The sequence below is a fragment of the Acomys minous genome (genome assembly GCF_964271855.1).
Source record: "Acomys minous genome assembly, chromosome: 3".
In the NCBI taxonomy this organism is placed as follows: domain Eukaryota; kingdom Metazoa; phylum Chordata; class Mammalia; order Rodentia; family Muridae; genus Acomys; species Acomys minous.
The window spans coordinates 88,584,259-88,598,558 of record NC_140485.1 but is presented as its reverse complement, the minus strand read 5'-3'; positions in this window follow the sequence as shown (position 1 = coordinate 88,598,558).

Below are 14,300 nucleotides of genomic sequence, written 5' to 3'. Positions count from 1 at the left end.
TAAGGTTTGACAAATTTTAAATCAGTTTTTAAAATATTCCATGTGAATATATTCAAAATCTTAGGGGAGTTCTCTGTTATACCTATGTTTAAAATCTTCTGCCATAGGCATGAAATTTTTACCATGCTAATGATGAAGAAGCTTTTGGAGAGGATTTAGTCTAGTTGTCATCTTTTGGAGCCTTGCTTTTTCTGAAGTAGAAATACAGGTAAAGTGTATCTGGGGGAGAGGAAAGGCAAGGAGAAGCTAGTAGGATCAAAGGGAAGGAAAATTGTGTTTGGAATATATTGTATGAGAAAAGAATATATTTTCAATCACAATAAAATAACTACAGTTAGATATAAAAAAAATTTAAATGGTCTTTAACACAGCATGGAAATTGCCAAGGATCATACAATCTATGCTTTAAAAATGAAATGACAGTAGGTGTTTTGTTCTCACACATAATGATGACTGTGAACTATTCTTATTTAGCCATTCCACATGTGTAGTACTTTGGACAGTCTGTTCATCATAAATGCCCATAATTGTATTTTTCAGATTTTTAAAAAACCTTATAATGTTTAAAATGCCTTTTACTAGAACTTAGATAATAGACTATTTCTTGGAATTTTGAAGACCTACATGTGGCTTATTTCTCTAAGCAACAATGTATCAGAGGACATCCTCAACACTTTCAATAACTTAGGAGTAGTACTTGAAATCAGAAGTCAAACTCACACTGCTTCCTAATAGCATTTATCATTTCTTTCCTGCTCACAGGGAGGCCCAATTATACCTGCACCTTGATTGTTTCTTAACAATCTTTCCTTTGTTCATCTGCTTCAGAAAGGCAAAATTCTGCTTCCTTTAGTAACTGTAATGATTTGATGAATATTTTATTTGCCATTTTTATTTTGTCTTAAAAATCTCACTGGCCTCCTTTGTTGGCCCCTATTCTCTTCTGAAACATTCCTCCTTCTATCCCTTAAACATTACACACACACACACAAAAAAAAACTAATAAGCTATGGTCCTGATGGAAATGATCACAGAATTTTCAAGAAACTGAAATTACAAACTGTATGGGATTACTCACAATTCTAGGATGTAGCAAGATCACACAGACTGAATGGCATCCTAATCCCCACGTAATTTCAATGCCAGTTTAGGATATGTGAGACTAAATCTCAAAAGACAGTACATAAAATAGTAAGAAACACAGAAAGAAAAGAGAAAGCAACAACACAACACAAGATTTTGTCCATACAGTGTATAATAATTGCCCCTAGGAAAAAAATCTGAACAAAAATACAACCTTTGTGATCTTTATGAATATGCATATGCATGTTTACTCTTTAATATTATATGAATTTACAGTAATGAAATTTATTTTTCATATTCATTTACAAATCACTGTTTAGATGTGGCAAAATAATGGAATAAATTCCTATAACATAGTCGACTACAAAAAATTTTACATGAGAAATATTACATGAGATAAACACCTAAAGCAATGTGGGAGGACACAAAATTAAGTCAAAAATTTAGTAGCCCCTCTATATACAAATCATATATGTACTGAAAAGAAATCAGGAAATTAACACCCTTCCCAATAGCAAGAAATAAAATGTCTTTGTATAACTCCAACCAATCAAGTGGAAAACCTATATAGAAGAACTTAGACTTTGATGAAGGAAACTGAAGAAAATATCAGAAGATTCAAAGCTCTCTCATGCTCATGGATCAGAGTAAGATTAGCTTAGTAAAAATGGAAATCTTATCACATTTTACAGATTCGAGCCAAATTTTATCAAAATTCCAACACAAAGTTTTACAGACTTTGAAAGAGTAACCAACTTCACACTGAAAAAAATACCCTCAGGATATCTAAAACAATACTGTACAATCAAAAAACAAACAAACAAAAAAAGACCTAAGAAAACTGAAGCCCTAAAAATAAATCAATAGATCTATGGATATTTGATTTTTGACATAAACAAATACTATACAATATGAAAAAAAGCATCTTCAATAATGGATCTACTCTAAGTGGATATCAACATGTAGAAAAAATGTAAATAAACTATATCCATCATCCTGCACAAAACTCAAGTCCAAGTGGGTCAAAGACCTCAACATAAAAGTAAATACACTAACTATAACATAAAATGAAGCTTTGGCAAAGGACAAAACTTCCTGAACATAACACCAATAGTTCAGGAATTAAGATGACCTGAAGGTTGTGGTCATATGGTGGGGGAGGAGGACCCATCTGTTAGAGGTCTAGGGAAAGAAATAGATTATAAAAGAGAGGGAAGGTGGGAACAGGAAGATAAGAGTGAGGGGATAACAATCTGGATGTAATGTGAATTAAAAATAAAAACAATAATAATAATAGGAGAAAGAAGAAGAAGAAGAAGAGGAGGAGGAGGAGGAGGAGGAGGAAAGATAAACAATAAATAGTACAACATGAAACTGAAAATCTTATTTAAGGTAAGTAACATTGCAAAAAAGGCAAAAGGGAAGTCTACAAAATGGAAAAAGTTCTTTACTAACCCCACATCCAACAGAGGGCTGATATAAAAAATATATAAAGAACTCAGGAAACTAGACATAAACAAACTAACTCAATTAATAAATATCTTCCATATCTAAACAGAATTCTTAAAAGAGAAATTTCTAATCATGAGAAGCACTTAAAGTGTCAAGGTATTTATCTATCATGTGAATGAAAATAAAAATGATGCTGAGATTCCAGTACACTCCCATCAGAATAGCTAAAATCAAAAACTCAAGTGACAGATCCTGCTGGTGAGGATGTGGAACAAGGAGAATATTCACCCATTTCTGTTGGGAGTGCAAACTTGTACAACTACTTTGGGAATCAATTTAGTCATTTCATTTGAAGGTGAAAATAGTTCTACTTCCAGACTGTATGGTACTACACCTTAGCATATACCTAAAAGATGATCCACCACATCACAAGGCCACTTGTTCAACTGTTTTTATGAATGATTTATTCTTAATAATGAGAAATTGGAAACAACTTGTGTTCTCCTCTCAACTGAAGAATGGATAAAGATAACATGGTATATTTGCACAATGAAGTATTACTTGGTTATTAAAAATGATATTGTGAAATCTGCAGGAAATTAGATGGAACTATAAAAGATTGTGCTGAGTGATGAAACCCAGATCCAGAAAGACAAACATAGTACGTACTCATTTCTAAGTGGATATTAGCTCTAAAGTATAACCATGCTACAATCCACAGACCCAAGGAAACAAAGTAACAAGGAAAAATCAAGGGGTAATGAATAAATCTCACTGAAAGAGGGAAATAGACATTGTGGATAGACAGAGGAAGGGGACTGGGCAGCGATGTTAGTGAGGGTGTGTGTGTGTCACAAACATGAGGATAAGTCATAGAGGCTTTGCTTGACAAAGTTCCAGAGACCTCTGGCTGTCCAGCATGATCTCTACTCATCTGGAACAGATGTTGAGGCTTTGCATTACAAAGTTTCAAAGATCTCCAGCTGACCACCACTGTCCCTAAATAATATGTATGATCCAGGTGTAATTTTGTTTAAAAATCTACTATTTCTCCTAAAACTGATTTTTTCTCTTTATTTCTCAGGCCTTAAAAAAATTATACGGGGAAAATATTTTCCCACAGAGAATGTTGAAAGAGGGTAGCTTGTCAAAAGCTTAAGATAATTATAGAGATTTTTCCTCTTACTGTGAGCACCCAAGCAGAAACTGCAAGTAAGAAAGTTAAGACCTAGACATAACGGTACCTGGCTACATACTATTACCTGTACAAATGTTTCCTTAGAATCTGCTTTGAGAACAATAGAAGGTGGTCCTGGAATGTCATACATTACAGATATTTTAAAATAGAGGATCCCTTCACAGTTAGCCTATGCTGGATTAGCATACTTATTGGTCAAGTTTATTCTTTAGAGACTCTCTAGCTCATGCTATGTTGCTATGACCAACTTGTAAACACATTGGCTTTAGCCCAGGGAAATTCATGGTTAAACTTTCCTATGTATTGTTTAAAAAGTAAATAAGCAGGTTATGCTGACTGTTGTCTAGAAAATAATTTATTTTTGTTTTATGTTATGTTGTAGGTTACAGAAGTTTGTGTTTTCTTGTTAATGTGTTGATTTTTGATTGCGCTAGTAACTGTAATGATGAAAAATCCTAATGTAATGTGTAACAAAAATATTTGAACTTCACTTCAATAAAATACTGTGAGTTGGCCCATGGACACAGTAGTTGGACAAACAGCAAGCAGGAAGGCAAGAAGTTAGTTAGATAGAAGGCAGGTGAAGCAAGTAGCAGTCAGAGAGAGTAAGCTAGAGTGAGATGGGGAACACCAGAAAAAGAAATAGATAGATGGGGAAAAGTAGCAACGAGATAGAAAAATATGTAACACCAAACAGGATAGAAGATAGATAGATAGATAGATAGATAGATAGATAGATAGATAGATAAACAGACAAATAGATATATAAATAGACAGATAAATAATTAGATAGGTAGGTATGTAGGTAGACAGGAAGATAGATAGACAGACAGGCAGACAGAAAACTAGTAAGTTAGTAAGTGAGCAAGGAGAAAGGAGTCAGTCAGACAACAAGCAAGACAGATAGAGTCAGATAGAGATACAGATAGAAAAGTTACCCTGGACTTTAAGCACTTCAGCTTATACCACATATGCTTGAGTCTCTGAGTATTTATTTTCCTTCATTCCTCAACTTCTCAACATCTGGTTTCTCTAGCTAGCTGTTCAGTCAATGGTTGGTTTTCCTTAACTAGCCATTCACCACTTGCTCAATTCTCCCTACCATGGATCCACATCTCTTCTCTTCTATTTGCTCATTCTGGAGCTGGTCTTTGGGAGCAACAGGTATGAGAAGAGGAGGTATCAGGTTGGGGAATAACAAAGGGAGAGAATAGTAGGAGAGAAAACTAGAATGGGGGGAGGCAGGGGAGATGAATCTCTGGGATAAGATAGAAAATCCCAGAAATATATGAGGGTTACCCTATTTAAGACTCCTAAGATGGATGGGATATGGGGCCTGAATAAGCCATCTCCTGTAGCCATCCAAAACTTCCAGTGGATGGATTGGGATACCTAACCAGTCATAAAACATTTGATCCACAATGTGTTCTGCCTACAAGATAAATTTGGAGAAGTTGAGGGAATGTCCAAATAATGACTGGTCCAGATTAAGACCAATGTCATGAGACAGAGTTAATCCCAGACACTGTTAATAATATTCTGCAATACTTGCAGAAAGGAATCTAGCATAACAGTCATCAGACAGGCTTTATCCAGGAACTACTGGAAACAGATGCAGAAAACGACATCCTAACATGAGAAGGAGCTTGAAGAATCTTGTGGAAGAGCATGAAGAAGGATTGTAGGACCCAGAGTGATCAAGGAAGCAGAAAAACTTAGAGAATCTTGTAACCTGCTCCAAAGCAGGGTCACAGAGACTTAAATGCTAACCAGAGAGCAAGCATGGTATAACTTGGTTCCCTAGACATAAGTAATATCTGTGTAGCTTTGTCTTCATGTGATACCCCTAACAGGAAGAGCAGTAGCAATCTCTAACTATGTTGCCTGGAACCCTTTTTGGGGACCCTTCCTTCTTGCTGGGATGAATTGTCTAGCTTCAATAGGAGAAGATGCATCTACTTTTACTGCAACTTAATTTGCCAAGACTCGGTGACATACATGGGAAGTTGTTGCTTTTCTGAGGATAAAGGGAAGAGGAGAGGATGGGGTTTTGGGCCGAGGACGAGGACTAGGAAAACAAGAGGAAGGTAAAATGCAGTCATAATGTTCATTAATTAATTAACTAAGTCTTCAAAATCTACAATAAATATTTAGAGAAATAATAGAGAACCTTGCATTCTTCTTGATTTTAGTAGAATTGTCTTAAGTTTTTTCACATTAAATGTGATGCTGGTTATAAACATTCTATAAACCAATTTTATTATGTGTCAATAATATCTCTAGGAATTTTATCATAAATTAGTTCGGGATTTTGTCAAAGGCCTTTTATGTCTCTCAAAAGATAATCATGGTTTGTTTTTATGGAGGATAATATTTATTGATTTTTATACATGAGTCATCAATGCATCTCTGTGATGAAGCCTACTTCACCATGGTATATGATTTCATTCTTGTGTTTTTGAATTCAGATTGCACGTACTTTTTAAAGTGTATTTACATTTATATTTATAATGAAAAGTGGCCTATAATTCATCTTTTTGTTGGCTTTTATGTGGTTTCTGTATCCTGGTAACTTAGGTCTCATAAAAAAATTGGACATTATTCCTTCTATTTTTCTTTTACTGAATAATCCGAATAGTATTGGCAATAACTCTTCTTTGGAAGGCTATTAGAGTTCTCTACTAAAATGATCTGGCCTTGGGCTTTTATGATTGGCAGAATTTTAATGAGTCTTCTATTTCACCAGAGGTAAAAATTGTCTTCAAATTTCTCATCTGGTCTTGATTTAATGTTAGTAAGTGGTACCTGTACAGAATATTACCTCTTCATAGGATTTCTTATTTGTTGGGTTATGGGCTTCTAAAGTATATCTGTATGATTTTTATACTTATTCAGGGGCTCTTTTATGCACATCTTTTCAGTTTTGATTTTGTTAAATAGTCTGTATCTGCCTTTTTAGTTAATTTGAATATCGGTCTTTCAATCTTACCATTTTCTCAAAGAAACATCTCTTTGTTTCATTCATTTTGTTTGCTACTTTCTTTGTTTCCATTTTTCAGTTTCAGGGTGATTTTGATTATTTCTTCATATTTTATTATTTTTGGAATGATTTCTTTGTTTAATCTAGAGCTGTCTGGTGTTTTGTTAACTTGCTAGTATGTGATTACTTACATTTGTTTTATATGGGAAATTAGTGATATGAACTTGCCTCTTAGAACTGCTTTCATTATTCTCTAAGTTTTGATATGACACATATTCATATTTAGTCAATTCTAGAAAATCTTCAGTTTATTTAAATTCTATCTTGAGTTTTTTTATTCAGTAGAGATATGTTCATTTTCCATGACTTAGAAAGCCTTTTTTTAGCTTCTATTATAGAGATCCACCTTTACTCTATGGTGATAAGACAGGATGCAGTGAATTATATCTATTCTCTTATATCTCTTGGAACTTGCTTTTGTTCTGAGCATATTTCCATTTTTTTGCAAAAAAGTTTCATGAGGTGTGAAAAAGATGGTGCATTCTTTTGTGTTTAGGTGAAATGTTCTGTAAATATCTGTCAAGTAAATTTGGGTTGTAATGGCTGTATGCTCCAGCATTTTGCTGTGTAAATTTTGTCTGGATAAGTTCTGCAATGGTAAAAGTGAGGTACTGATGTCTTCCACTATGAGTGTGGGGATCTGTATATGATTTAAGTTGTAATAGTGTTTCTTTTGCAAAAATTGCTGATCTTCTGTTTGGGGCAGAGATGAAAAGAAATGAGAAGTTTTTTGGTTCATTTTTCCTTTGATGAGTATATAGTGTCCCCATAATTTCCGGTTAATTTTGGTTTGAAGTCCATTTTATATATGAAAATGTCTATATCAACCTCCTCTGTAGGTCCGTTTTTGTAGGAATATCTTTTTCTAACCCTTTACTCTGAGGTAATTTCTGCCTTGACATTGAAATGCATTTCTTATATACAGCAGAAGGAAGCATCTTGATTTCACATTCACCATGTTAGTCTGTCTCATTTTATTTGGGAACTCAGACCAGTGATGTTAAGACATAACAATATGATTCATGTTGATTTCTTGTTATTGTTGTTGTTACTGTTGTTTATGTTTTTGGTAATAGTCCGTGTATGTTGCTGTGCTTCATTTCTTTCGATTTTGTTGTTGTGTTTTCCTCTTTGTTGTTACCCTCTTTAGACTGTAGTTTTCCTTCTAGCACCTTGTCTAGGTCTAGATTTGTATATAGATATTGATTAAACTTTATTTCATTGTTTTCCATCTACAGTAATTGAAAGTTTTGGTGGATGTAGTAGTCTGGGATGGCATCTGTGGTCTCTAAGAATCTACAGCATACTCACACGGGCTCTTTTAAACTTTAGACTTTACATAGAAAAATTATATTTTATTATAATTGATCAAGGTTTGTATGTTGCTTATTTTTGTTCTTTTCAGCTTTTTAATATTCTTCCTTTGATTTGTAATTTAATGTTTTGATTATTATGTTTTATGTACTGTTTGGTGATCTCTATACTTCTAGGAGCATGATAGGCATGTACCTCTTTAGTTTAGAAATTTTTCCTGTGGCATTTAAAAAAAAAAGTGTCAGGGTTTTTTGACATGTTTTTTTCCTCCTTTCTCGTTTCCTGTTATTTTTATGTCTGTTCTTTTCACAGTGCTGCATATTTCCTGAATGTTTACTGTAGAAATTTTATTTAGATTTAATTTTTTCTTTGATCAATATGTGTCTATCTCTTGTATCTGTTGGTGAGGCTTTCTTCTGTAGTTCCTGCTTGAATTCCTAACTTTTTCCTTTTTAGAATTTCCCCCATTTGTGATTTCTTTATTGATTCATTTCCATTTTCAATTTGTCAACAATTTTTCTCATTTTCATCTCCTGCAGCAGCTGTTGTCTAACACAGAGACAGGATTATGTGTTTGTCCCACAGAAGCCCAAGGGTCATTGGCTTCTGGGTGGGAAATGGGTGGATCACCAAGTCACACATTCTTGCCCTCCCAGGAATGGTGGTCTCCCAGCAGTGAAGAGTGAGATATGGAATTGTGATCTGTGGCCTAAATCCTTCAGTTGAGCCAAAGGTGCAAGAGCAAAGATTTCTCTGCAGTACATCAGGGCTCTTTTATCTGGACTGCCAGCACTAGGCCTGGTGGCAACAGGGAATTCAGTGCTCTAAAACCAGAACCAAGCCTAACTCGATCTAGTCTGTGGCTGATAATCTGAGCAGCTATCTGCTTGGTTCTGCATATGGACACTGCAAGAAAGTTGGCAGCACCAATCAGCACTGACAACTGGTGATTTCCTGCCCAGATGTCAAGCCCAGTTGTCCAGTGGTAAATTCCTCTGGGAAAAGGAGAACCATTCTTTCCTCAAAATAATCAATGAGTCTTGGAGGTCATTGATAAAGTCTGATGATGATGACCCATGAATTTCATGTAAAATAGGAACTGATAAACCTTGAGTAGTGGGAGGGACTTAGAGGTAAATGTGTTTGATTTGCTGGGGATAAGAGCATGATGGACACTTCATTTACATGTAGCAGTATTCAGGCCTTAGCATGGTAGAGTTTATTGCCATTAGTTGGGATATATTGTCTTGGTTCATACTGATTGTGTTTTTATGATAACATTTTGGAATCTGGGATGTGGACGATCATAACTCTGATATTTTTCGGATGGGTATTTTGTTCCTTGCTTTATTTTTTCTCACTGAGTATTCAGAGAGTAGTGTCTGTGTGTGGACTTTTAGAAAAGTTTCAGTGGACCTAATAGGTATGTACACCGGGGTTTCCAGGTAAAATGTGTTTCTGCATATTGTGACACTTAGGTATAGAAGAATTTTAACCATCATACCCATTAATCCCTATGCCTAGAATACAAACATTGTTTAATCCCAAACAATGTAGGTAAAGTTAGTTTGTAGAAGAAATTTACCTTTGAGAGACAGCCAAAGTAATGATTTGATAGAATAGACAGATAGGATACACTGCACTCTCATGAGAATCATCATGGAAAAGAAGGTACATAAGGCATACAGTAGAGTTGAGATGGTAGAGTATGGTAGAGTAGAGAACAAGAATATAGAAGAAATTACTGAAGAATAGTGTAGTAGAGAATTCAGTAGTGTAAACAGAATAGTAGATAAATCAATACAGCTCAGCACAGTAAAAAGTTCAGTAGAGAAGATAGTAGAGTTGGTTCACTACAGTACTGGGAGCATGGTCAAATTCTGTTCAGTACAGATGAGCTCAGTTGAGTTGGTCCAGTTAGGTGCATTTCAGTTCATGGAGTTAAGAAGCAGAGCAATTTAGAAGTTAAAAGAAGCCAATTTGACTCATTCAGTGTGGAGAGGAGTTTTGATCAAAAACAGCTGAGTTGACCCAGTTAGCAAGAATTCAGAAAGAACTAAAAAGTGTGAACTTATTCCACAGTAAGCTCCTGAGATGACAATTACATCTAAAGAGTAAAATAATACATTCACGTTTAGGGATAGAGACAGACTAGGTGTCTGAGGGGATTCACAGAAAATGGGAAGGCAGAGTGTCTCACAAGAATATGCTGATTTCATCTCTTTGGCCAGAGAGTGATGAGAAGTGCTGAGGATAATACTGGGAGGACTGAAATAGGAGGTACTGAAGGAAACGTGAGTATCTAATGTCAGTGTACTTGTTTCATGGCAAATGTGACATATAGGTTATTAAGGAGTACCTGCTGAATTTGGTGGTTGAGATAAAGAAACAACTGGATAGAAGTAGTGTAGGATGGAAAAGTCTTTGTGATCCACAGATGTTTACAGGAAGACTGTTTAGTTGTTCTGTGGCAAAGCTAGATATGTCTGAGGATTGTATTTGAATAAGAGTAGGAAGGGTAAAGTTATTCACCTAGCATATATTTTTTCCTAGGGTTTCTCATCTAGTGTGTTAACAAGGATAGCCTACTGGTGTTGGAAGCTGTGATATTTGCATGAGATTGGACAAGAAAATTTGGAGGAGATATTTGTGATCCATTAGAGAAAATGATGACTATAGTAGGTGTTCTGCTACAGATCTTGGAATGAGATTGTGGGGGGGTTGATCTGGAGGAACAGAAGGAGAGTGGAAGATCCACTGAGAGATAGAGTGCCCTTTGGGTTAGCATGGTAGAGTTGGGTGGTTGGAATAAAACAGCTTTTTATTTTTATAACCTGTAGAGTACTTTCTTAAGCCAAAGAGATTAAAAAGTAGGCATGAAGGCTCAAAGCACACACTATGTTGATCGCTCCACATTCAGTAAATGTCCTTGACAATGGTTCTACATTTTTAGTTTTCATAAGGAGATATTTTCTATAGTATTAGACTAAGTTATTTACAGATCTCCACAGCACCTCCTTAGTCAACAACTCAACCAAATGTAACCTAGTCCTACCACTGTAAGCCCTGCTTGACTGCAAAAGATGGCTAATTCAGACTTTATTTTCTATATTCTAAGAAGTTCTCACTAGGGTCTCCTTCATATGTTCCAGGAAGATTCTACTGGACTAGGTTTCCATACCACCTCCCAAAAGCTTCCCCATTTTAGCTGTCTTTCTTGATATTCTTTCTCATCATCCACTTCTACATGATCCTCCATGCTCTAGTCTCCACTAGTCCACCTTCAGAAGCTTTTTGTTTTTTGCCCTTCAAAGGGGGATTCATTATTCCTTGACATCATAGCTCTCTTCTCACTCTACCTAAGTTCTCTGGAGCTATCAATTCTGGCTTGATTATCATTCACTAAACAGCTTATACCCAAATATAAGCAAATATATGCCATATTTCTCTTTCTGTGTCTGGTTTACTTCACTCAGAGTAATTTTTCTTTAGTTGTGTTCTCTTCTGCAAACTCTATAATGTCATATTTAAGTGCTGACAAATACTCTATTGTATAAATGTACTACATTTTCTTTATCCATTTTTCAGTTGAGAAACATATAAGGTGTTTCTAGTTTATTAATATTTGGGATATCTTGTGGGGAATAGTGTTGTCTACACTATTTGGATTATCAGTGTCTTATTGTCCACTGCTGCTTTTCTTGGCTATCTACCATCCCTAATATGTGAGCAGCCAAATCAAGTCTTCCTACCACATAGCTGTATTCTTGCATCAGGCTTTGTGATACTGGAGTTTTGAACAATAACTTCTTTCTCAATGTATTTTTTCCCTTTGTCTCAAAGCATGAAGTGCAGTAAAACAGGATATTTCCATACAATAGCAATTGCTTCAAACTAAAAATCACATTTGCGTTTGAAGCTTGATTTTTCTGTAGGATTTCTCCAGAGATAGGTGTATTTGGCTTTGATATAAAAATATATGGAAGCAGATACTGAATACTGTAGAAACCATAAAATATTGTCTTCGGAACCCAACAAGGAAGTTAGAGGTAAGAAATTACCCTGACTGTGACATCGTGTAAGAGACCTGTGCAAGTCCAATTCAAATGAAACCACAACATAGCGAGTAAAGCTGAATATAAGTTGCTCTCCTAGCCAAGAAATTATTGGCACACTTAGCTACTTGATAGACATAGTCATTTTTTATTAGAGATTGTAACCCTGATAAGTCAATCTGTTCCAGTGCAAAGGGAAACATCCAATAACTGGGTACTACAAATATGACTTTATGATAGAAAAAGTAAAATAAACTTGTAAAGGAAACAGGCGTGGCTCTGGGAAGCATTGGAAGAATAAAGGGGAATATATGTGAAACATCATGTGTAAAGGTCTTAAAAAACTAAGGAATTATAACAATTGAAAATTAAAATTATATACTCATCTTGGTGCATACTGAAAAAATACAATCAAGTGACATGGAAGCACTGTGAACAGAAAAACAATGCAGAGACAATTTTCATACTGAAGATCAACTGATTTGAAGAACAGAGAGAAAAACTGTCAAGGTAAGAGTTCTAGAAACAGAAAAATATATTAAAAGAAGTATAAATAAAGAAAAAAGATTGATAGAGGGAAAATAAAGAGAATGCATTATCAGATATCAGTAACATCAATAATCTTCAAAAATTTACAATCAAATAGAATAAAAGACCATATGGAAATAGGCATATGCAAAATTTAAAACAAATTCATTTAAAATTACTAAATATGAAAGTAATATTATCTTACTTTAAATCATTGTCTGACAACAGATTCTCTACTGTAAATATACACATATGTATTATGACATTTCTGGTGTGCATTATAAAGACGGGAAAGTAAAGTATAGTCTTAAAAGATTTTTCATGCATGTACATGATAGAACTTTTTAAATAAAACACCGAATAGGATGGTATATGGATCATAACCCTGAGTATACCATAGAAATCAGAATTAAAGGTGCAAGCTAATCCAGCATGAGACATGTTAAACTGAAATAGTGCCCATTCCAAATAACCAGAGAAATTGGAAATAATGGAAATATAGAATATGTATAAGTAGGATGTAAAATTCTTTTTCTAACTCAACTGTAACTTTTGATGATTTAAGTTTAGTTGAAATTTTCTAATCACTCAAAAAAATCATTTATTAGATTTTTGTCAGTAATCTTTCATTGTACATATAGATAGGTTTATATAATAAATTCAAAGTGTGAGGAAACATAGCAACACATAGCAAAAGAATTAACAGTAATTAATATGTTCCCACTAACATAAGAAAGTATAGAACATTTTAAAAGGAATAAAAATATGATAGACTAGATATAACTATAAATGTATTCCTCAAGGGTGATAATAATAGCCAATAGCCATATATTATTGATACAATAGAAAAAATCTTAAACAATTTATATTGTAGAGGTTTCATAATCATAATAACTGGTGTAACTATAATAAACTATATATACACACACACATGTCCACACAAAAACATTAAAAATTAAGCTTAAATTGATAGATATTGTAATTATAAGAGTAGATTTTTTTTAAAATATGGCTTTTTGCTATTTGTATATATAGAATGTATTCTGTTCATATTCATCCTCCATCTCTCACTTATATTTCTTTCAAATCCACATTGACTTCCTCTCCGTACCAAATTAGTCTCTTTCTAATTTCCATGTTTTTTCCTTTGTGTACAGGCAGACACAACGACAACGTTATTTTGATTTAGATAAATATGCCATATCCAGAAAACATCATCTTAACAGATTTCATGTCCTCTCCATTCTCTGTTTCTTAAAATTGTTTTACTCCCTTTTCTAGGATATTCTCTGGTGTTTTCAAGGTTATATAGATACCATATTTAGGCTTCATAAATCAGCAGTTGTTAATTCACAGTGCTGTGATAAGACATTATTATATTCCTTGTTCTTTGCAAAATGAGGGCTATCTAATTCAAGATGATGCGGACAGTAGTCTATGGGAATAAACATATATAAGTCTAAGGTGTGTTTCCTGCATCCCCATTAAAAAAAACATCACTAGTACCTTCTCACAGGTGGCCTATGACCTCCTCTGCTCTAGGTTTTGATGAATCTCTAGTGATAGATATATATTCCTTCCTGTGTAGCCAGCCTTAAATCCTAGAGAAAAGCATTTGGCTATCTCCACA